Source organism: Tachysurus vachellii, chromosome 5 (genome assembly GCF_030014155.1).
Source record: "Tachysurus vachellii isolate PV-2020 chromosome 5, HZAU_Pvac_v1, whole genome shotgun sequence".
Classification (NCBI taxonomy): Eukaryota; Metazoa; Chordata; class Actinopteri; order Siluriformes; family Bagridae; genus Tachysurus; species Tachysurus vachellii.
The window spans coordinates 12,228,305-12,250,392 of record NC_083464.1 but is presented as its reverse complement, the minus strand read 5'-3'; the positions used below and the strand labels follow the sequence as shown (position 1 = coordinate 12,250,392).

The 22,088-nt window shown below is 36.3% G+C and overlaps 1 protein-coding gene across 1 annotated transcript in view; it reads right to left on the bottom strand.

Moving 5' to 3' along the window:
- Nucleotides 1–11,481: 11,481 nt before the first annotated feature.
- Nucleotides 11,482–22,088, bottom strand: part of tsnare1 (T-SNARE Domain Containing 1) — a 125,301-nt gene continuing 114,694 nt past the window's right edge. The window contains exon 12 of the mRNA XM_060869181.1: nt 11,482–12,808. The gene's annotated coding sequence lies outside the window, so the exon portion shown is untranslated. The remainder of the gene's footprint in view (nt 12,809–22,088) is intronic.

The window sequence follows — 22,088 nt, the reverse complement described above, 5'->3', positions numbered from 1 at the left end:
AAATCTGGAATTACATTATTTCATCTTCAGTCACTGCTTAATTTAGGTCAGTCGAAGCCTGTAAAGTGAACACTTGAACCCTGGATAAAATGTCATTCCAGGTAAAGGCACCATGTTTACAGGTATCCAAATGCACTTTAATGCTACAAGCATGTTTTCCAGAAGGAGGGAAGAAACTGGAGAACTCTGAGGAAACATGAACATGGAAAAAACATAAAAAGCTTCACACAAAAAGTAACCAAAGCTCTGAATTGAACTTAGGACCCTGGAGCTGTGAGGAAGTAATGATACCCAGTTTCTTCACCATGCAAGCCTTAATATAGCCAGCTGGTCTGAAATACAATACATAATTGGTTTAAAGGACCACCTACAGCTGGTGACTTATTATTGACGCACAATATAATATAATAAGGCTCTTTTATATAACATGGTAAAAAAGAGATCTTTTATTTATTTGTTTTTTACAGTCTATAAATACTAAAATGTATTTGTTGTTATCCATCAAACAAGCAAATCAGAAACAGGCACAAATTACAAATAATAAATAACACTCAAAGATTCTTAATTAATAGCCATTGATACTAAATTAATTTCCCCATATGTAAAGTGACTGTATCTATCAGTACTTGTGTTAGCAACTGACAGCTAATTATTTACCAAAAGATTTTCAGGCCACAATAATTGACCCCTTTTCTATGTCTGTTTCAAGCATGCTCACTAAAACAGAGACTGGCACCTTCATTACTTGTAGCACTGCAGATAAAGTGGTCTTGCTCCCCTGACTGCTCAAGGCTTGGCTTTTTTAAACATACACTTGATGTCCATCCTCTCGCTCAGCATTTGATCTTTGATCATTTTTTTGAAGCGGCACCTCAAAAAAAAAAAAAAAACCTTTCAGAAAACCACAGACATCAGAGATAATCAAGCAAACCTCTGGACTCTGGATTTACACTAATGAACACATCACAGCATTTGTCTGAGGTCATCACCTGAAATCCTACTTACCAGAGTCTGCCTTCCTCTTTCTCTCTTATCAACAACAAAAGCTTGGAAAGATGAAACTGACCTTCATCATAAACAACCTGTTCTGACGTTCCGAGTCTAATAGGAAATCAAAAAAACACAAACTTGTAAACACTTTGTATTTGTATTGCTGATACAATATGTGCTGGCTTTATGTGACTCATTTTCACCTATATATAATAATAATAAAAAAAAAATAATATAATAAAAAAATTAAATTCTCAGCAAACCAGAATAATTTTCCCTTACAGGGATGTGCAAGTACTGTACTGAACTGTGTGGATGGTTCTACTAAGACCCTGCTGCTTCCTCACACATTATGTGTTTGAGATCACATTTAGATAACTGTGTTATTATACCAACCTCAGCAAAAGCTCTGGTTGCAAGGAAAATTTGAGGAAGGGCTGTCTGTTATTATATCCCAATTATAGATTTAAAAAAGGGTATAAATATAAAACACTATCTAAAGTTCACAGAAAAAACTATCTGAAGTACTAAAGGCTATATGCAAATGGAACAGCTTCATGTTGTGAATGTAATTACAGTGCCTTGAAAAGGTTCCGATTTTGTGATTTGTTTAAATAGAAACAATAATTACATTTTGAAATTTTGAACTTTGGGGGCTGTGTTTTTCTGAGAGCAGTGACTATTACACACATTGTTACTTACTAAACATATACAGCAGCCACCACAGTACACTCTCACTGACTCATTTTCTACCGCTTATCCGAACTACCTCAGGTCACGGGGAGCCTGTGCCTATCTCAGGCGTCATCGGTCATCAAGGCAGGATTTACCCTGGACGGAGTGCCAACCCATCGCAGGGCACACACACACTCTCATTCACTCACGCAATCACACACTAGGGACAATTTTCTAGAGATGCCAATCAACCTACCATGCATGTCTTTGGACCGGGGGAGGAAACCGGAGTACCCGGAGGAAACCCCCGAGGCACGGGGAGAACATGCAAACTCCACACACACAAGGCGGAGGCGGGAATCGAACCCCCAACCCTGGAGGTGTGAGGCGAATGTGCTAACCACTAAACCCACCGTGCCCCCCCACTACAGTACAGTATACAACAAATAAGCATGAAGCATTGTGCTGAAAATGTGCAGCTTTTACTGTACTAACGCACAGAATATTGTCTATGTAAATATTAACAGCTATTTAAATGGCATGCTTCACTCTTTCACGTTGGTCATATGGAGGCTTCATGCTAACATTTTCAGTTAACCATATGCTAGGTTCATGGATATAGTACTGTAAGTAATAGCACATATCAAATCAAAACAACACATTTTTTAATCCATTTTTAATTAGATTATGTTGAGTACATACAATACAAATCTGACCAATCAGATTTGAGAAATCAACTGATTAGTATATAACTGATAGTGCAACTAAGTTGTCCTGACTCCTTTCCTGTCCTGAATGTTGAATATATGTATACTAATAAACATATTTGTATTTTTTTTCCTGTTAAAAAACACACTTTTGAAAATAAATGTATTATCGGATTATATGAAGTATTCATCTTTGTCTCTGTCTCTGTGGATGAGCAGTTACTATAAGACACGATAACTTATAACAAGTGAATTCATTTAAACTTAGCATTTATAGCTTCTATCTGATTGACCCAGGCTTTTAAACAAGAAGTAGTACAAAGCTTCTGACTAATCAGATATGGTTTGTGTTGTAATACAAAGTTATTTATTCAACAGTGCTGTTAAATTATTTATTCAAATTGGTCAGAAGGTGTTAAAGAAATTTGCAGTGACTTTAGTGTCATTTATATTTGTATTAAAAGTGTACACATTTTCATACATAAGCATTTTTAGATTAACAGCTAATTCACAGACGTATATGGCAGATGCTCCACATAAACCCATGCAAAAAAGTTATTGTTGATATAGTGCAGGAGTGTGCAGTGTCAGCGCTTTGAAACAGTCAGATGTAAGTCTGTTCGTTTACATTTTGTCCTATTAACTTCAAGAGAGGGAATAAAATATGGACAGGGTTTATTTTTTTGGAACTTGAATTGGCTTATTCACAGATGTTCCACAACATTCAATGTAACTATTAATGGGAAAATGTACAGTATGGTGTTTTTAATAAATAGAAAAACTGTTAGGTTTGGCAAAATGCTTAGTACTGGAGGAAGACAATACTTCAAAATGTGCTACTATTAGAAGCAAATATTTTTCAGGGTTAATTATTTTCCTATAACAGCACACCCTATTATTTTATTCATTAGATAAAGGGTATGATTGGCCGAGAAGATAGTATAGTATAGTATAGTATAGTATAGTATAGTATAGTATAGTATAGTATAGTATAGTATAGTATAGTATAGTATTATAGCACTATAATTACTATAATAATAGATCGTATTGTTCATAAAAGCCTTTTCAGAACAAAGCCCTAGATTCACAAAAAAACACTGACATTTCACAAGCAAGAAGGATGGCTCACTTCCTAAAAATAATAATCATGCTCAGCTGCTGACAAGAATATAATGAAGGGAAAGCCTGTCACTAACTCTCATTACATTAATGTTCCTTTGTGTGGTAGTCAGGGAGTTGAGAAAGTTTACATGAAAAGGCAGCTCTTTGTAATTACTTGCAGTTATGGGACAAATTGTTGAGGTTAGGCAAAGAAAAAAAAGGATGCCAGCAAGTAAAGAGGATTTACAGTTCAGCAAAGGCAAGGAGCTTCAAAAGCAAGCAGAGCTATTGTCAGAAAGTAATTCCATTTTGTGAATATGCGCTTGACTGCTTATAGTGACAGCCTAGTCTTCAGCCTGTCTTTCCTAGCATCTCTGCCTACACCAAACACTGACAGAATGTCATTTCCACATTCACGAATGCTGCAGTAAGAGCATGAATATATTTTTTTTTTGCTCCAAGAACCAAATATGCACCACACTGATGGATGTTGAAATAAAATAAAAATAGGTAAATACAGAAAGTCCCTCTTTTAAGGTTTTTCATCATACCAAGCGCATTTTTCGAAGCACCTTTAGGGAAGGTTTGAATACATTCCCTACTGAACAAAAGCCCAGTAGGAGAGAGATAAATACTGTGTACATGTATTGAATATGAAGCTTGGATTTCAGAAAAGGGTGGGGTGAAGAAACCAGAGGTGTTGTAACGATTTTTAATGAGTTTAGTGCTCTCTTGTCTACTCATCACGTTCTGACAAAACAATATAACTGCAAACACCTGCTAGGAAGCAAGCGGATCTGCCCAAGACACATCAAAGAAGAATGAAGACAAATAATGTCTGTGGTGGGCTCTGAAATAAGAGGTACTCTAAAAAGGAAGCAGGCTGTCATTGATACATATTCCAGGTCAAGTTGTCCAGCCTTTTATTTTTATTTTTTACTATTGCCTACTTGGAGAAGAAACTGGAATCATCAGACACAGATGATTATGCAGTAATTAAAAAACTAGAAAAATAAATATCTAACAAAAGTCATGATTGTTTGCACTCATTGTTTTTTTTTTTTTTTTAATTTAGCTGAATAGTTTGCTCGACTTTTTCCGTATGTTTGAATAGTACTGTGTAAATAAAGATTTTACTGTTTTCCCTCTCGAGTTATATTCCTTACATTACACAAGCTATTTTTGTGGCAAATTAAACAACTATGTATAAAGACAATCATTATTAAAGTGTGTTTTATTAGTATTGTCATAGTGACCCATAAACCGCTGTAAATTTTAAAGGCCCATATAAGAAATATCAGATTTAAAGCTTGTAAACTGATCAATTTTCAGAATAGGTTTAACATGATAGTGACACCCAGTGTTCAAACCAGGAATTTTTTTCTGATAGCTGGCTAACCTCAATTTCACATCTAAAATTGCTCCCCCCTCCTCACAAAACGCTTGGACGTTCATATTCTAGGTAACATTCATAACAATTTCAGAACTCCAGTTGATTAAATTACTGAATTCTTCTTTTGAATGTAACCAGAACAAAGCCTCACTTCATCTCTACAATATCTATCCACAAAAATTATTCAAAATGAACAATACAATAGCGGATTAAATTCCCATTAGTTATATGGTTCACATGGGTCACTCCTGCAGAGCCAAATGTAAGGCTTGGGTTTGAGCTCAGCAACTGTACATTTCTTAGCACCGCTTTTACCTGCTGCTGAAAAGAGAAGTGTTGCCTTTAGGTGTTATACAAGCAGATTGTGATCAAAACAGACATGTTAATGTGGGTAAAAGCAGGAAGTAGTGCAGGCTGAGTGGGGTGTGGGTTCAATCTCTCCCTGGTCAGGCCCAACTGAGCATGACACCTCGCTTTTTTCCCCTCTTTTCAAAATGCACTATGAGATATCCATAATGTATGAGAGAGCTACTTCATGTAGTGCCTGCTCTCTACAACAGAGCACATTATTGCAGAGAACAGCCCTAGCTATTAGTAAACACCAACGCAGGACCCGGAGTGTGGAAGTATTTGGCTTTTCAGCAGAATCTCAACATGTTCTAAAGTGAATTCAACAAAGTCTGCTCATAAACTAGTTATGCTTATGATTTCACTTCTTGCTTCAGAGATTAATCTTAACACCCTAGAGCAGGGGTATTCATTCCATGCTTACAATATTCTGGATAAGCATCTAACATGAATAAATAGTGACAACAGTTGCAGCGTAATGCTTAGCCATTAGTGAGTGATTCATGCCTACATATATTTCTCATCAACTTAAAAAATGTTATGTTGTGCTTTGTAGTAGTGCTTCACATGGTCTGAACAAATGAGATACATCAGTTTTGAAAATGAAGTGTGGATAATAAGGGTGCTTTGTTGTCATCCTCAACGTTTTTTTGTGTGAAACAACTCAAGTCATTTACTAAACAGCAAAATATCAAATTTGTGAAATCTGTAAATTAACTTATATAAATGAATGTGATTGGATAAAAACTGTGCTCGATGACCTACTTGAACGGTGTTGCTTTTTCAGTTTGTTCTACTTTCGGTGGGTCTGCATCCAAATCGTCATCTGCCAATTAAGACACTTACCTTTAAGGAAAGCCTTGTAAACACAAAGTGATGTGCAAGCAAAAGACCTGAGGTGCTTAGTAACCTGATGCTACTTATTAATAATATATATAACTTTTATTTAGGAATTGGATTCTGATACTGTATTAGTTTAAATATTAGCTTTTAATTAAAAAAAAAGTGAGTGCTATTCATCTAACCTAACACTTTTAAATGGTGTAACTCTAGACGATCTTTACAGTATGTCTTGGCATCCTGTCAGTGGATGAATGATCCTGAATGATCTAGCTGCAATGGCCGGATATGTATAAAGTACATCTCATAGCAACTCTGAGTATATTGGATATATTTTGCAGAGAATCTTGGGACATACAAATCTCTTGATGCTTACAACTTAGATTTTTTTTTGTGTGTACACAGAAGATGTAATGTTTTACGATTACAAATTCAAGCATTTTATGACTCTGAAAGCCAAGGGGCTGCCCAAAAAAAAAACAATTTGGTAGCTGAACAAGTTTAGCCAAGCCTGAAAAATTCACTAAATTGAAAGTCAATTTCTTAGATGATGAAATGGACACTACATTTTGCACTCATAAGAACAATGATCAGTCTAATTTCTCTGTAACCACAAGACAACTGTTTTCACTGTTGGTGAAAATGACAACACCTAACAGCACATAGTGACATTAAAAAAAATAGCATGCTGTTAAAAGTCCACTATAGTCTCCTGCTTTGCTTTCTGCAACCTGAGTGATGTGTCTTTCTAGATAGAGGGAATCTCCACTGTCTGGAGATTTCCACATGAGGTTGCGTTCCCTGGTTCATTTTGAAAGTATTTTTCCTCAATTTCTGTAAATTGTTTTGCGTCAATAGCTGAAAGCACTTTATAAATAAAAATGAATTAAAGAATCCTCAGCAATGACATCTTCAGCCTTCGCTTCACTTCCAATGTTTCCTCAGCCTTAATAAGTGACTTACTCTGATTACTGATTTGTCTCTTTAGGGTTTAGCATGATGGGTTCAACAAGGTCGAGAACATTCACCAATGTACTTGATTGATATGCATCTTCCAGCTAATGGTGCTTTCATTTTCTTTTGCTAACATTATGGGTTGTTCCACATATAAAATCCAACATAACTTGAAAGCTCAGAGAGCCAGTGTTAGTTAGTCCAATAACCGTACAAGCATTCTGAATGATGTGAGTGGGTGACTCCATGGCTTCAAACTAATCTGATTATATAACCTACCTCGTTCATTGATATTGTGTTCAGAGACTTGCTGATGAAGCACAACAATATTCAAGATCATGTTTTTGAAAAACAGCCCCAACTTTAGCCAAAAATAAACTGACACTGTTACAAATGCAACTTCTACACCACTGTAGGTTAATTTAATTTGTCACTTCAGACAACTCCAGGTCTCACTGGGGGGTGAATTTTGATATGAAGTGCACACTGTCATTTTTGGGAAACTGGTGTTAGTGTTTTTTTTAAAGCATTACCCCTATTTTTCTAAGGGAAATAAATGCTAGTTGAGCATGCATGTTTGCATATAGCTGCCTTTGCCTGCTGCAATTGTTGCTGAGTGAAGCTATTAGTTGCAACAATCACTGCCTCAGTGTAAACATATGCAACTGCAGTTTAAGGATCCAAAGCATTTATTTCTTAGGTAAAAATATAAGCCTGGTGCAAGTACAGTATTAAAAAATAGAATTTTGTGATACAGAAAAATAGACTAAAAGGCAAATTAGGTATTTAAGCCTCTCTATTAATTACTTCTTGATAATTACGTTTCTCTAAGATGTTTGAGGTCCTGAGTTCTTCAATGAAAGTGCAAATTCCAGACAGAAATAGATGTCTTGCACTTCATTAAGTGCCTATTTTTTGTTATTCACATTCAAACTGTGATATAACAGGGTTCTTCCTCTCCTCCACACATATCAGTGGAGTGAAAAGGCGGCTGAATTTCCTATACAAAGCAAAACAGTTTTTAGGTAGTGTAAGTGTATATCTGACCTTCAAGCCAGATGTAGATTAGATTGTAGATCAGATGTAGATTAGACTTTGAACAGCAATCATGGAATTTGGGTAAAATTGTTACGACTGAATAGATAAGTGCTTTGACCATAATTTCACTACTCAATCCCTGCAAGATGCAAAACTTTCTTCCTTTTTCACTTTTTATTTCTCTGACATTCGGCACTCTCCTGTGATAATTGGGAACATGTGCAGTCAAAAACTAATTCAACGCTGCAGTGTTTACCTGTGAGTGAGCAATCATGCTGATAGCACTGATTAATGCTATTCCTAAACTATTATGGAGACAGACACAGGCTGCATCATTAACCAAAGCATTGCTTCTTTACATTAAAGAATTATAGTCAGATTAATACATATTAGACACATTTTGGGGCTGTGCAAAACAAACTCATTTTTAATTATTGGTATCGTTGTACCGTGTTTTTCTTACTGCACCAAAGGCAATTTCATACTGTAAACTAAGTTGTTTGTGAAGTGTGATGTAATTATGGTGGTCATGAGCAACAACTTTTTTATTTATTTTTTTTTTTATTGTAACCTCGTTTGGATTTCTGAACTTCAAGACCCAATAAAAGTGAACTGAAGTACAAACATCTGTTCTCTGCTCTATAGGCATTCACCTCATAAAGCTTGTTAGTCTACATTCTGAACACACTAAAGATGTGATTGAGAATGTTGGACATCGAAAATGACACTTAAAAACTTCCCTAAATGTTTTAATGGATGTGTTATATATATAGTTTATACTTTTATATTTATATCAGCCATTTGGGTACCACACAGGAAAATGAAAGTATATTTTTAGAATAGAGAGATGCTAATCTTAGGGGTGTGGAATAGCTGTAGCCTCTTTATGAGCATAAAGATCTACAGTCCAGCTGAGCCCATGTAGCCTCGGCTGTTTATGGCTGACTTGAGTATTCATGTGTAATTTAATTTTAAGCCTTTGGCTCTGGAACATCCAAAAATACATTAAGCAGCAACAAAGATTCCAATGATCTGTGATGGAAATCACATTAAACATCGAGTCATAATGGAAATGATTAACAGGTTGGTACACAGTCCTCCCAGACTGAGATCAAATTCTTACTATTATATCAGTGCTACTGGGTTTTGATTTTTGATAAGAACTATGTGTTACTGGGTGAGCAATCTTTGTTGTGATGTGCTGTTAAATATTTGTTCATGTGCAAGTGATAAGAGGTATCATATCAGAAAATGTCAAGATTTTCCCCTCATAAACTCTCTTTGGAGTTTGCAGACACATGAAATAGAGGCTTTCGGATCATTCATAGAACATTTTCAAAGACAGATACATGTCTTTAACCTTTAATATTCTGACCACTGCCAAATGATGACACATCATTACTGAGCAGGTTCACTGCTGTTTTGTAGCTTTTATGATGACAAACCTCAAAAAGGCCAGCCAATTGTAAATTACCTAAGAATAATCAGCAACAATGTGCCCTTTCCTCAATGTACTGTATTGCTGGTCTGGAGTTTTCTGAAAGTCAGGGCACTCTATATAACTTGACAAGAATACCAATGAATCTGCTGGACAACAACTGCCAGTTGGACTTTGCCAGATTGAAAGCATTACTCAAATGTATCCATGCCCTTCCCACTCAATCTTGCTGAGACAACTTGTTGCATTCATAATTGCAAGGTTTGTGAGGCAGAACTAGATGCACAAATCAGTATGTGAAGGGTAGCCATTGTGTTCACAATGCAATATGTTCCTGCAGCTCAGCCCATTAGAAAGCCTTTAATTTCCCACCATGGAGGGTTGTCTGATTCATGGGGCCTCAAGGAGCAATAACCCAGTGATTTATCCTCTACTAGCCCAGCCGCAAATGGGAGAAGGAGAGAGAGTCTAATGATGCACCATTCCTGCCACTTAGCCAATGCTTTAACATCCAAATAAAGATGAAAATAAAGATGGATTCAGAAAAAAATATAGTCAGCATCTTCCAGTATCTATTTTTGTCTAGAATATCTATGCAAATTGCAGATCTTCCATAAGGAGCAGTCATGGATAGTTACACTTAACTTTCATACCTTAACCTCAACATAGCTTACTGGACACTTTAATAGGAACACATTTACACATGCTCACCTACTACTTCAGCCAAGACTGAGGGCACAGGTCCCCAAAAACTGCACAAATAATCTTTAGCTGTCCTGTTTCAGTAAGCCTGGGCCCACTGTTTCCTGAAACCTGAAGAAACCTGATGTGACCTTCTTCTGTTGTAGCCCATCTGCATCAAGGTTTGATGTATTGTGCATTATAAAATGTTTTTTTTTTTCTCTTTTATGACCATTGTTGTAAAGAGCAGTTATTTAAGTTAGCATAGAGTGACAATTCTTCTCCGAACTCTTTCATGAACAAGATGATTCTGCCTGCTGATCTTCTGCTCAGCGGACATTTTTTGTTTTTTTGCACAACTTCTACAGCCTACTGTGAATGAAAATCAAAAGAGAACAGCAGTTCCTAAAAACTAATTCATGTGGCATTAACAATAAATACATGGTCATTTGTTTTTTCCACTATCATGATTTTTGATGTGAATATTATGTGGACTATTTGATCTGTTGCTGCCCAATTTTGGGTGCGTGTGGGTGAGTATATATATAAAAACTTTAGTTAAGAAAAAGTAGTAAAGTCTATATTAATGTTAAGCTTCATCCGTTTATAAGTGCACACACACATAAGGGGCTATAATTTTGATATAGTGTCATTTTTTCTTAGAAAAGGGGAACATGGTATGTCTTTTACAGATTAGCTATAAACTAACTCACAAACCCGCAACTTCTTATTTCTTTTGTACTCCTTGACTTTCTGAATTGGCATGTGCTGCGAGTTTGTGACTAAATGTGAATGCTGTGTGAGAGAAAGCTTCTGGAATTGCAGTTTTAATAATGAGTGTTAATAATAACTAAGATTTCCATGATTCTGCATAATTATAATTAGGACACAATAATTGCCAGACATTACATAAAAAGAAAAGTTGTGGCATATAGGCTGTAATTACAGAAGTGGACAACATAATAAGATGAGCTATTCTGTACCTTCCAAACCCTCAACATGTCTGAATGCTGTGTAAACAATATATTGTTGTAGTTTTATTTGAACTATAGCCTTGAAAAGCTACTGTATTGGTGAAATATGGTTGAATATGAGAGCCCTAATAGACATCCATGATTAGATGAGAAAGTTTGAAGGCTTATATGAAACATTTCCACAAGGTTATTTATATTAAAGCAAAATAATTAAAAAGCTGGTGTATTTCACATGACATTATTTAATTTATCATAATTTATCATAAAGTATAGAAACAATACATTAGCAAAAACCCTGCTAAACATCGTTGAATCTCAGTCATTTCCAAGTAATAAGTAACATAAGTATTTAATGTTGGTTTTGTTTTAATATATATGTAGTATAAAGGACATCTCCCATATTTTCCATAGTTAAATGGAGCATACGCTCATGTCTACTTTATTACACATCTACACATTCATGCAGACAATCATGTGGCAGCAGCACAATGCAAAAATCATGCAGATACAGGTCTAGAGCTTGAGGTAATCTTCACATCAGAATGAAGAAAAAGTGTGTGGCTTTGATTGTCTCGTAGATGTTTGTACAAGAAGCAGTTTCTGAGCTCTTGGGATTTTCATACACAACAATCTCTAGAGTTCAGTACATAATTGTTTAAAAAATAAAAAACATTGATTGAGTGGTAGTTCTGTTAAACCAAAGCATGGTCAGAGGAGAATGGCCAGATCGGTTTGAGCTGGAGCAGAAAACCTTCTCAGCATGCTCAAAAGACTTCAGACATCAGAGTCAGTGCTCATGATAGCCTCAGATTGTTGTTCTTGGCTGACATCAGTGGAGCCTGATGTGGTGTTCTGCTGTTGTAGCTCATTTCCTTCAAGGTTTGATGTGTTTTTCTTAATGAGATTCCTTTTTGCTCACCATGGTTGTAAAGAGTGATTATTCTCCTCTGTTCTCTCTGAAATCAACAAGGTTTTGTAGCTTGAAAAACCCTCTACAAAAAAAATGGTTTTTGTTTTCCTTTTTTTGTTTATAGACTGTGATGTGTGCATTTCCCAGGAGATCAACAATTTCTGAAATCCTTAAACCAGCCCATCAGGTACCAACAACCATGCCCTGTCATAGAGATCCCATTTCCCCACTGTGATGTTTAATGTACACAATAACTGAAGCTTTTGAGCTGTAGCTGTATAATTTTATGTATTCTTCTGCTGCTACATGATTAGCTGATTGGATAACTGTTAAAATAGCAAGTGTACAGGTGTTCCTATTAAATTAACCAGCGAGTGTAGATCCTTTTTTCGTTTGAGTAAAAGAATATTAATTAAAAGAACCTACAATCACTGGAAACAAGAGTGTCTAATCATCCACAAAAGGCCAGTGTGGCTGCAGGTTTTCATTCCAGCCAGCCAAGCAGGTTTCAGACCTAATAGTTGTTTGACCGAACTGATTAAGAATGTGGAACTGATTAAGAATGTGGAATCAGGTGTTGTTTCTGTTGGTTGGAATTAAAAACTCTTGATTCCCCTGACATAAAATCCACCCCAATCTCTCTCTTATTTATACAACACAGATAAAAGAGCAAGTGCACAAACAGAAAAGATTAGAGAGAAAGACACAGGATGGCCTGTGGAAGGCTGAGGAAAGGTCACAGCAGTGCAGCAACAGGATCTGTTGAAGAAAATCACAACAGAATAGGTAAAAAAAAAACAACAACAACATTTATTTCCACAACACAAAATCTTTTTGACTCTTTTCTAGTCTGATACTTTTGTACAAAATGTAAACCTTTATGTGAAAAAAGCTTTGCATATTCAGAAATGGGTAGTGTAGCAGTTTAAGTTGATTTTCTGGGATTTGTCTTGTATGAAAGCATCTGAGACCGGGTTTTCTCATTAGCATCAGGACCACGGTCTTTAAACTGAAGCACTTGTTTATCCTTCAAAAAATATTAGGTATAAAAAATGCTGAAGGAAAAATAGCTTTATTTGCTGTCAAATGTAACATAAAAGCTGTTATGCTGTAACATAAAAGCATACAGAGAGAATTTATATGACAATTATCATTATTTAAAACAAAACAAAATAATAATAATAATAATAACAATAATAATAATAATAATAATAATAATATAAAAAAGAAGGTTTGCAAGAATTACTTATAGTATACATATAATATTGTATAGTCCTTAATTTAATATGATATTTTCACTTAGTATAATTGCATATGGTTTTATATTTTGCACACAGAGATGATTGAGTACATTTAATTAAATGAAAATATACTAAATCAAAGTCAGGAAATAGTAATAATAATGTGAGTACAAGAGACTATTTTCTAATACTTTTAATTTGTTATCTTGACTCTTCAAATACTAAATAATTTTAATATTTATTTATTAAATTGATTCCAATCATAAATATGGTTTGATGCAGAAGGAAAACATGCAGATGGATAAACTGATCATGCAATCATGCTTATAGCTCACTTTAAGCTAAACTATGCTAATTAAGATGTCTCCTCTGACATCCTTAGGTGAAAAAACTTTAAAACAAACAAAATATTAATGGGATTTAAATGGACAATACTATTAGTTAAATTATAATTTAAAACTTTATAGACTGACATTCCATATGCATATTTATAAACTAAAAATGTATATGAAATTTTTACAACTCACACCTTTTCAGAATGATATACTATGGGTACATCAATCTGTCAGTGGTGTTAAAAATAAAAATGGCTCAAGTTCAATGTCAGAATTGTACGTATCAGACACATCCTTCTGTTCTTGCCAGACTATCACAAATCCCAACTGTCTGTGTTGTGCTTAAGTGTGCAGTTAATGTCTGACATGAAATCTGATGTCTAAATATGTCATATGTTTATATGACAGTTGTAGTCTAATGAAAAGTAGTAGTTTATAAGCCTTGTTCTCATGACCACCAATCTGTAGAATAGTAATGACCTGAATATGTATATTTGAAATTGATGTTTGATAGAACATTTACAGTGACGTACGTGGATAAGCAGCCTGTACATTTTCCCATATACCCAGTTTTTCTTACTCAGCTCCTGTCCATCCTGCCCAGCTTTAGTTTTCTGCTTCACTGCCTATGACATTACCTTACTTTTACATCACACATCTATTACCTGCCTTCCATTCCCTTCAGACACAAAAACACTACAGTCGCTCACGCTATACACCTTGCGTCTGCTCCACTGGGGGAAGCAAGAGAGAGAGGGAGAGAGAGAGAGAGAGAGAGAGAGAGAGAGAGAGAGAGAGACTCGGATGGCAGGGAAAGCACAGTCCATGAAATAAGAGCAAGTGAACCTACAGCCTTTTTTCTGAAGGAGTGATGGCCATGATGTTCTCTCTCTACTGTCACCACATCCCCAGGCCATGTCTCAGCAAACCCCTCATGCTCAAAACACACACACACACACACAAACACACACACAAACACACACACATTCCCACAACTGTAACTACAGAATATATAGAGGCCTAGGAATAAGGTGCAGTGTAGTAGGTTGGTGTGAAACAAGAATTGATAGTCCACAAAAGACACTGTAAACAGATATTTAGTTTTATTTCAGGGATTTTCTTAGCACCTGATCACTCTAACCTTACCCTGTCTTTTCTCAGCAGAAGGACAGCAAATGACAAATCAACCAAGGGACAGGTGCATCAGGGACAGGTGCTTAAAGTTAAAAAGGGGAACAAGTATCAAGAATTTGAAAACACCCAAACAGCATATGCTGCTAAACAAGAACAACCAATATTCAAGCAGATGTTGCATGTTGTTTCAAATTGTTGTAATTTATTAAATGTTTATAATGCATATTTTAGTTTTGCACTCCCAAAGTTGCAGTCAACTATGCTCATGATCCCCAGCCAGTGACACTGCCATCAGCATTAACAAGCCCCTATTTCCCATTCACAATCATCAGATTACTAATGGAACTCATCTGTTTGCAATCACTTTCACTCCCATAAATAACCCAGACTTTCATTGTGTTATTACAAAATCTTGCTCCATCATTGTGCCTGCAACGATTGCAAGCCTTTGTTCTCTGCCTGTTTCGCCTTATTGTTTTGAGCATAGGCCTCTTATCATTTTCTCTCTTAGCCTTGTCTTGTTTATGCCTGCATGTCTGTCTGATGTTCTGAGTATTGGCTAGCCCTTTTGTTTGTCAACCTAAAGGGTATTAAATAAACCATAGATATGCATCTATGTTCATCTGCTATCTTCATCACAGAAGACTTCATTAAAAACATGGCCACAACAGGTTTCATTGTATTCTGCCATGCTGTTTCTGGTCAAAACATAGTATTTTAGGACATTTTAGGACAAATTGCTGCAATATATGCTATGCTTGCCAGCTAGCAATAAGTAATGATAAACCGTAGCTCCATCATGGTAGAATCTACTTCATTTGGGTTTTTTTTATCCCTACACAGATGGTGGTCTGAATCAAATTACTGTAATATAGTAAAATAAACCATTAGCACTGAAACCTTAAAATAAAAAACAGCCAGAAGCTTTACCTTAGGTTGATGTTCAAAGTGGAAGGTAATAAGTGGCCTCAAGTACCTCAAGTAACTCTAATTCAGAATACTTAGCAATGTCATATATACCGGTCAATGATCCCTTAGTATTCATTAAGGTTGTTTCATTTAATTGAAATCTTTATCTCAGCATAGTCAACACATAAAAAAGCTATTTCAGAGTCCTATGTAGATTTTTCTGACCAGAAGAGAAATTGTGAATTGCAAGTCCCAAAAACATTTTTGATGTACTTTATAAGTCAGTGTGTCAAGTATCATCATGGATCCTGCAAATGTCCAAGCAGTAGCAGAACTACCTACTCCCCATACTATCAAAGACATCCATCGATTCCTAGGATCATCAAACTTCTACTCATGTTTCATCTGAATCTTCAGTACTATTTCAAGCCCACTTGGATGATGCCCTAGGGGGCAACCCCAGAAACTACTAAAAAACCTCAAAGAAAATCAGATGTTTACCATCTCAAATCAATTCTTCACAATAACTCTGATCTTAAGCATACTGATCATCTTCTCCTGGTAAAATATCACAATATCCTATTGCTGATAAACGACGCCATCTTGCACCATTAAGACATAACAAACAAACAAAAGCCAACATGTCTAATCTCCTGGACTCTAAAATCTCTTGTCACTGGCCATCCAGGTCTCACATAGACCCACTTACTACTTATCAGCAAATACCTGTGTGAAACCATATTATATATTAAACAATGGTCCATTAAACCATACCCAATTAGCATACAACCTACGTTTCCCTTTTGTTGGTCAGCTGCAAAATAACTCACCTTTCCAACCTCACAATGTCCATTGCACTTTACTTAATTCGTCATAGATTTGTCCTCATCTCAAGGCCAAACCTCCACACTACTAGTCACAGACAGTTTTTGATATATTTGATTTCAGGCTCACTCCACTTCCTTGCTTACCTACAGCATTTGAAACAGCTGAACTGTTATTTGAACATGTCTTCAGAACCTAAAAAAAAAAAAAAAGAAATGCTGACAGAGCTCTGAGACTCCCATATATGAACCATGTGACCAAGTATGGCTATGGACTTAGGACTCTGACCATTTGGGATTTGGGAAAACTCATGCCTCACTACATCAGCCTATTAAAAGTAATCCAACACATCACTGAGGTTGCCTTCAAAGTAACCTAAAAACTACAACTGTGTCAGTATTGCATATCCCCAAGCTACCATGCCTCACTTCTCAAGCCTGCCATTCTCATTCCACTAGATGAAACTTGACCCAGTGCAACCTGGTGTTTTGAATGAAGTCTCTAGCTAAAATTATATATAATATGTTGAAATGCAGCTGTACGGCATGCATCCAAACTGACAAAATACAAAATACACTATTTATATCTTTATTTAGATGCATTACATAGATTTAGAGAGGAGATGTAAGGCTGCAGTTGTAATGCCACTGCAGGTCATATGATGTACGTAAAGTGACACATAGCAGATTTCAGGTTCAGGTCTCAGGAACCAAGAGCAGCCCCTACAACTCCCACCCTCTCTAAGCCACCAGATCCCACCTGTACCCCACCCCCACTATTTATATCTTATCTATTTAGATGCATTACATAGATTTAGAGAGGAGATGTAAGGCTACAGTTGTAATGCCACTGCAGGTCATATGATGTAAAGTGACACATAGTAGATTTCAGGTTCAGGTCTCAGGAACCAACAGCAGCCCCTACAACTCCCACCCTCTCTAAGCCACCAGATCCCACCTCCCACACATTTATGCTGTTTAGTAAATTGATGGTTTTCCATTTTCATATGGCTGGTTTTAGCAATTCAGGTAATTTGTGTATGGATAACGGTTATTATTATACCAGTTCTCTATATGGAGGACTTCTTTATCACAGTGTCTTATGAACACACCATTTCACCAAAGTGTGCATTCATTCTTTGACACCGATTTATTCACAGCAGCTGTGGCACAATATTCTTTATGGAATGGCATTACTGCTCTCCGCACATAATTGTTATTGCCACATACCGTGTTTTGCAATATTGTTTCAAAAGCTGCAAAATAACTGTGACAATACTTCTCATAAGTAGTTCTAAGACACAAACAAAAGGAAATTGTGAACTGATATTCTGCCAAAAACAGGACGAGATAACGAGTGAGCGTGAACGTGAAAGTAACAGTATGAGCACAGATGAACATCTATGGGGTGTTTGCTCACTGAAACAAATCTGTCCATCAGACTTGATGTAAGCATGACCACTATGTGGGAATGTTGGCTACGAACAAGAACTGAGTGGGAGGAGAGTTAGAAAGAGTGTGGAGAGGAAAATAACAAGGAGAAGAAAGAAAGAGACACTGAAAGGATTGAAAATTACAGAAAAGAGAGGGAAACCCACTGATTAAACCAGATGAAGTGGACTAAGGGGAAGACACGATGGAGAGAAGAAAAGGGTATCAGGTAGGGAAAGAACACCACTTTGAAATGATGGAGATCAGAGTGCTTCCTACAATCAGACTGCTTCTCAGGCCAAGTTCCAGTCTCTGCTGGCAATATGCACATCAAAGCCACCACAGGGAGGATCTCCAGCATTCACTAGCTCCCAGCCAACCATACCTCCACCCACCAGCATTAAGCCTTAGAGGCTGGGGGGGTGTGGTGGGTTTTTAGAGGACATCCTACACCACTCGCACACTTCTGAAAATTCTAGGAGGATGAGAAATTCTAGACCTTTTAGCATATGCTAACAGGTGTGAAATTCAGATCATCAACATTCAGTGCATCTTTAATGTTAAATACCTAAACATAAATCTTATCATGGAAGGATGAACACAACATAATGATCAACAACATAATTTACACATCAGATAGTATTTAACTTCAGGCCTGAGCAGATGAATTGTTTTTCTGAAGCCAAATTAAAATGTGATTTAAAAGTCAAATGCCTTTCAGGGCAAATCAATGGGGGCAGATGGGCCCCTATAGTCTATGGTTATCTTTTTCTTTAAGTTCTTAAAAGACCATTTCTCCCTTTACTACACATAAAAAGTCAAGCTGTGTATGGTGCTGTGCACCCTGAGTGCCATCAGACCAGCTCTTTCCATCCAAGTGTGAGCAGTTTGGAGTGCTGATCATGCTACTACACTGACAGCTTAAACCTTCATCTGAGGTTGTGGGGAGCCAAGCACATCCAATCAGCTTTATGTCTAAGAGTGCTTCCTAAAGATGATGGAACAGGAGGAGGAGGATGCCTAACTATACTGTACTGGAATAATAATAATAATAAAAAAACAAAACTAATAATATATAGTTAAATATACAAAAATAACATTTTATATTAAAAAATTATATATATATATATATATATATATATATATAAATATATAAAAATATATATATATATATATATATATATATACGTGTATATATATATATATATATATATATATATATATATATATATATATATATATATATATATATATATATATATATATATATATATATATAATACAATAATATATATCTAAATGTTTGTTTTATTTTTTTCTGGGATAAATTGAAATGTTTACTGTATGCAGGGCTAATGCTTGTGCTGTAAAGCCATGTTCCAAACCCTAGTGGAAATCCTTTGTAGAAGAGTGAATGTTGAGGTGTGTGTGTGTGTGTGGGGGGGGGTTATCTGTTATCTCTTCTTATGCTACAGGCATGTTGACAGCCATTTCCAATAACTGACATTTCAACCCAATCATCAAAGATTTGAAAATGACAGAAAGAAATTGAGAGAAGGAAAAATACATGCTGATAGTCAGAAGGTTATTTTTTCTTGGACCAATAAGACTTCTGACCGTGTGACTTCAGTCAGAAGTGAACTCAGAAACTTCTCTCACTCAGAAAACAGAGTGACTAATGTCTTGAATTAACTTTGTTGTTTATTCCTGCCTGGAAGCAATGAAATAACCCCATTAAATCAAGTAGTCACCCTGCCATTAATCTCAGAGCAGCAAACTAGTTCCAGAAAGCTAATGTGGTTTGGAATTTGCATGAGGTGAGTTTACCCACAAATCCACAAAGAGCTTCTTGTCACACTTCATTGTAAACGAGTAGATTAACCATTCTAGGTCTAAGATAAGCACTTAACAATAAGACTGGAACCATGAGTTTCTTTGTGTAATAATGAAGGAGCTACTGTATACATTATTAACACCTTTGGCAAGAATTTCATAAAAATCACAAGTCAGGAACTATGATCATGTGTCTGCTAGACTTTGTTCCAGATGTAAGGATAGCATAGTATTTCAGCAGACAGAACCAAGTACTTGAAAAATACTGTATCGTGGCCAAGAATTGTATAAAAATCCGTCCACTGTCCAGCAACTAAAAATTAACCTGCTTGTTGCAACTGAACCAATCGTTTGCATTTGTGTACATTTGTAGGCCAATGGCAGCTCATCAGACCAGAGACAGAGTACATAATGACAAATGGACAGACCAATAGGCATCATTTGCTGCTTCAAAATCAGAATAGACATCTCATCTGTTCAGAGTCTTTGGAGCTAGTTGAAAGTTGACACATGAAGGGCCACTATAAATCAAAACATAGCCACTTCAGGTTTTTTTACTGATTGCCATAATCTAAATCAAAGGAAAGGTGTACACGAAAGTAGTAAGACCAGCTGTGCCGTATGGGTTAGAGACTGTAGCAGTGAGGAAAAGACATGAGGCAGAGATGGAGGTAGCAGAGATGAGATGTTGAGGAGTGAAGAGGATGGACAGGATTAGGAACAAGCAGATCATGTCAGGATCCAGCCCGGACTTTGGCCACGTGCTTTTGTTTATGTTCTGTGTTCACGTGTCTGCCCTGCCCTTTTCTCTTCCTCCCTGCCTCTGCACACCTGTTCCTCATGTGTTAATTGTCTTGTGTATTTAACCGTGCCACGTTGCCTATGTGTGGAATCCTTGTCCTCTTTTGTTGTCTCTTGTCGTGGCTCTGGTTGTCTTTTGTTTTGTCTTCGTCCTAGTTTATTTAATAAACCTGTTTATTTTAGCTATCCTGCATTTGGGTCTGTTTTTACCCTGCATCCCTGACAGATCAGAGGGACATCTCAGGTTGGCTGTTCTGGGGACAAGATCAAAGAGGCTATATTGAGATGGTTTGGACATGTACAGAGGAGGGAGATGGTTATAATGGTAGAAGGGTGTTGGAGATGGAGCTGCCAGGTAAGAATTCAACTAGAAGGACAAAGAGAGGATACAGTCGTGTGAAAAAATTAGGACACCTTATGAAAGCCTTTTGTTTTTTTAAACAGTTAAACATACAGAATGAGCATTTGATATTCATTTTAACAATATTGGTAGATTCAAGTAATATAAATAAACAAATAAAACCAAAGAAAAATGACCCCCACATTTATTTGTACTTAAAATGGATAAAACTACCTATAGGTATAACACTTCAGGTGCACATTATTTTGTTCCAGAGCATTTTGAAGAAGTCTTGCCTTATTTAAACCTCAGACATTAGTTTGGTGTGATCTTAATTGTTGAAGATGGTGAGACCCAAAGCCTTTAGAAAGAAGATTGTTGATGTTCATGAGTCTGTTAAGGGATATGAAATAATCTCAAAAGAATTTGTAACCAGCTATTCCACTGTCCAAAAATAATTTACAAGTGGAGAACATTTAAAACAACTGCCAACATGGCCAGGTCAGGCCGTCCGAGCAAATTCACCCCAGAAGCAAACTGCAAGATACTTAAAGAAGTCTCCAAAAACACTAAAATATCATCACGGGACCTACAGCAAGTTCTTGCTATAGTTGATGTCAAAATCCATAAATTTACAATCTACAAGAGACTGCACAACTTCAATTCTCATGTGCAAAGAGGAAACTTTTGCTGTCTAAGAAAAACATGAGGGCAAGACCCAAGTTTGCCAAAGAACACAGAGACAAAGGCCAAGACCTCTGGAATAATGTGCTTTGGACAGATGAGTTTATGAATTATTTGGAGGCTATAACAGTGTGCATGTTTGATGTAAACCAAATACAGCATTACAGCAAATGACCCTTATACCAACTGCGAAACATGGAGGTGGACGTGTTATAGTTTGGGGTTGCTTTGCTACAGCAAGACCTGGCCAGATCATCATTTCAGAATCCATTATGAACTCTACATTGTATCAGAAGGTGCTTGAGGAACATGTGAGGACATTAATCAAAAAATTGAAGCTGAAGTGATACTAAACCTTGAAACATGACAAAAACATTCCAGTAAATCCACCAAGGACTGGCTGAAAAGTAAAAAAAAAAGATCATTCTGGAATGTCATGTCAAAGACCATGTTATTGAGATCCTGTGTGATGATTTAAAACAGACTGTGAATGCAAGAAACCCTTCA